The sequence below is a fragment of the Dipteris shenzhenensis genome, chromosome 9 (assembly GCF_047967505.1).
Source record: "Dipteris shenzhenensis isolate YYH24624 ecotype China chromosome 9, Dip_SZ_1.0, whole genome shotgun sequence".
Taxonomy (NCBI): Eukaryota; Viridiplantae; Streptophyta; class Polypodiopsida; order Gleicheniales; family Dipteridaceae; genus Dipteris; species Dipteris shenzhenensis.
In genome coordinates this window covers 19,004,111-19,007,913 of record NC_141604.1, presented here as the reverse complement: position 1 = coordinate 19,007,913, position 3,803 = coordinate 19,004,111, and the positions used below count along the sequence as shown (strand labels likewise).

The 3,803-nt window shown below is 46.5% G+C and overlaps 1 pseudogene; it reads right to left on the bottom strand.

Moving 5' to 3' along the window:
- LOC147898323 (pentatricopeptide repeat-containing protein At3g26782, mitochondrial pseudogene) overlaps positions 1-3,499 on the bottom strand; it is a 3,695-nt pseudogene extending 196 nt beyond the window's left edge.
- Positions 3,500-3,803: the final 304 nt, after the last annotated feature.

The window sequence follows — 3,803 nt, the reverse complement described above, 5'->3', positions numbered from 1 at the left end:
ATGTCCTAGGGGGTGTGCTGAGCAGCCCAAAAGTAAGGGCAAGCATCTCACTGTGAACACACAGATTGTGGTCTTTCTCTTCCAAACCAAACTGTGTCAATTTTGATTCAAGAACATAACCTGCATCATTCATATGCGCAATCATCCTCTGCAACTCGGTATATATGTTATCTTTTTGTGGGTGCAATTGATCATCTACAAGAAACTCGTGCACCTTGCCATTGACCTCAATGGAGCTGCAGCCTTGCTGCTTTTTCAGACCCTTTTCCTTCAATCTGTTCATCAGCCTGGCTGCATCATCTTCCTTCCCAGATGCAACATAAATGTTAGATAGTATTACATACGGTGCAGGATTTTCTGGATCTAATTCAAAAAGCCTCATGGCAAGTCGCTCTCCACGCTCCAAATCAATCTGTTCTCTGCAAGCAGCGAGTAAGGTCATCCAAGATACTTTTGTAGGTGGAAATGACATGCTGTTGAGCAATGCCTCTGCCTCTCTTAAACGTCCTGTCCTCCCAAGCAGGTCAATCATGCAGTTATAGTGTTCCTCTGAAGGAGTGATGCAATGGTCTCTACTCATAGAAAGGAAGCAGCGCTGACCCTCGTCCACTAAACCAGCATGGCTACATGCAGAAAGAACACAGACAAAGGTGACAGAGTCCGGACTTACTCCTTGCTGCTGCATGCAGGAGAAAAGTTGGAAAGCTTCCTTGCCTCGGCCATGCTGGCCATATGCTGCAAGAATGACATTCCATGAAAATGTGTTTCGGTGTGGCATTTGGTCAAACATTCTTCGTGCATCATCGAGGCTACCACATTTACTATACATGTTGACAATGGCAGTTCCAACAGCAACATCTGACTCAAATTCACCACCTCTAATGAGATCGTGAATCCTTTTACCCTCAACGAGGGCTGCATGGCAAGCACATGCAGAAAGAATGCTTACAAATGTGATGCTGGTCAATGGTACTCCCTCCTGTTGCATTAGCTTAAAAAGACTTAGAGCATGCTTGCCCTGCCCCTGCTGGGCATACGCTGCAATCAAAGTATTCCATGAAACCGTGTTTCGCTCACGCATCTTATCAAAAATCCACTGTGCATCTTCAAGGCTGCCACATTTACCATACATATTGACAAGGGCATTTCCCACCACAACGTCTGACTGAAAGCAGTCACCCACAATTCGAGCATGCATCTTCTTACCTTCTGCCATGCTTGTAGCAGCAGAAAGTATGCTGATGAAGGTCACTTTGTCTGGTGCTATACCTTCAAGCTGCATCTGATCAAAGAGTTGCAGTGCAGTCTTGGGCTGTCCACCTTGGACATACGCTGCCATAATAGCAGTCCAGGAAAATGTGTTTCGTTCAGACATTTTGTCAAACGTATCCCGGGCAAACTCTAAGCTCCCACATTTAGCATACATGTTAACCACAGCAGTACCTGCAACAACATCTGTTTCAGATCCAATGCCTACGATGCGAGCATGTATCCTCTTTCCTACAGACAAGGCAGCCTCATCCGCACAACAAGAAAGTATGCTGATAAAGGCAGTCTTATCCGGCATCACACCTATCTGCTGCATTTGTTCAAAGAACTGACAGGCATCATCTGTAAGCCCATACTGGCCATATGCTGCAACCATTCCAGTCCATGAGGACGCGTTTCGATCAGGCATTTCATCAAAGATGCTGCGAGCATCCTCCAGGCAGGCACATCTGACATACATGTTGACAAGGGCATTGCCCACAACAACATCTTCCTGGCAGCTACCTCCGCTGATACGAGTATGGAAGCGCTTGCCTTCACCCAGCAATGGTTGGCTGGCACAGGCAGCAAGAATACTTGTGAATATCACTTTGTCTGGAAGTGCTCCTTCCTGCTGCATTTGACAAAAATGTTGGAGGGCATCTTTACTGTGACCATGCTGAGCATAAGCAACAATTATGGCATTCCATGAAAATACATCTCGGTCAGACATTTTGTTGAAAATTGTGTACGCATCCACCAAACTACCACACTTAGCATACATTTTAATTAGGGTTGTATTGACAACTTCATCAGATTCAAACTCACTGCCCAAGATGCTGAAATGCAACTGCATACCTTCAGCTAAGTCTCCTTGGCTGGCACATGCAGAGAGCAAAATGATGAAAGTGAATTTGTTTGGCTTTATTTTTCCCTGCAGCATTTGACCATACATTTGCACGGCATCCTTGCTCTGCCCATGATGGGCATAAGCTGCAATCATGGTATTCCAGGATAGTGCATCCCGCTCAGGTATTTCATCAAACAAGCACCTTGCCTGCTCCAAATCACCACATTTACCATACATAGTGATAAGGGCAGTGCTTACAACAACGTCTGATTCAAGTCCACAACCTGTGATGTTGGCGTGTATTCGCTTTCCTTCGGCTACAGTGGCCTGATTGGAAGAGAGAAGACTGATGAAGGTCACGTTGGTTGGCATCACTGCTTCCTGCTGCATTTGATCAAAGAAGTGCATCGCTTTCTCAAGCAGCCCATGATGCGTATATGCTGCAATCATCACATTCCATGAGAACAGATTTCGCAGATGCATTTTGTAAAACAATTTCTCAGCAGCCTCGAGCTTGCTACGCTTCCCATACATGTTCACAATGGCGGTTCCCACGACGACATCTGACTCAAATTCACCACCTGCGATACGAGCGTGCAACCGCATCCCCTCCGCAAGGTCTCCAAGGCTCGCACATACAGACACAATGCTTGCATAGATGAACTTGTCTGGCATCATTCCTTCCTGCAGCAAGTGATGAAAGAACTGGAGAGCCTCCTTCCCATGTCCATGTCGAGTAAGTAGTGTGATCATATAATTCCATAAGAACGGATCCTGTTTTTGTATTCTTGCAAACAAGGTCCGTGCCTCTTCCAAAGCTCCACATTGTCCATACATTTGTACAAGGAGGCTCGCAAGGGCTAAGTTCCACTCTACTCCACTTTTGATAAGGTGATGGTGGAGGAGCTTGCCATCGTCCAAAGCCTTTGCATCCCCACAGCACCGCAAGAGAGATGCGAAGGTAGTAAAATCTGGCTGCAAATCCTGCCGGTGCAGCCGATTCAGGGCATGTATCCATGATCCGGGGCTCAGAGGATCAGTTGAGTTTGTGAGGGCAAAAGCGTGGTATTCTGTGAATTGGGTACTGGAAAACGTGGATCCTTTAACCTCTAACGATGCGAGTAATGGGCGATTGGTGAGAGTTTTTTGAGGCTTGAAGCTACGACGACTATGAGACAGGGTTGTTGCGATGGAGTAGGATGGTGAAGAGCGTCGAATGAAGCTGCTGTTGAGGTGAAGAAAGTGTGGGTTGCTGAGCCCAACAGGGAGAAAGCCAGGCATGAGCCCTTAGCTACCATAGTCGATCAACTCAACGTCCACACACTGAGTACAAAACTACAAGAAAGGCTGCAGTAACAGAGTAGAGTATTGCCTTTTGGGTTGTCTGTATTGCTTTTTCGCCCTCACAGGGGCCTATGGAATGAGTATGCACTCTGGTTTTGTGTAGACTAGTAGCATGACCTATTCAAGTATCAAGTCCCCTCCACTGTGGGAACTACTTGGCTTGGCCTATGCTCAGTTTACAGCTAGATGAGTGGCAAAGCATTCACATGAAAAATGTCCCCCCCCCCGTGCACACACCCCTCCACCAAACAAACTGTGTGTGTGTGTGTTGGGGGGTCTCCCTTGTCCTCTCTCTACATTATATAATTAGTATCTATATAATATACTCTCTCCCCCCCCCCTCTCTCTCTCTCTATCTATC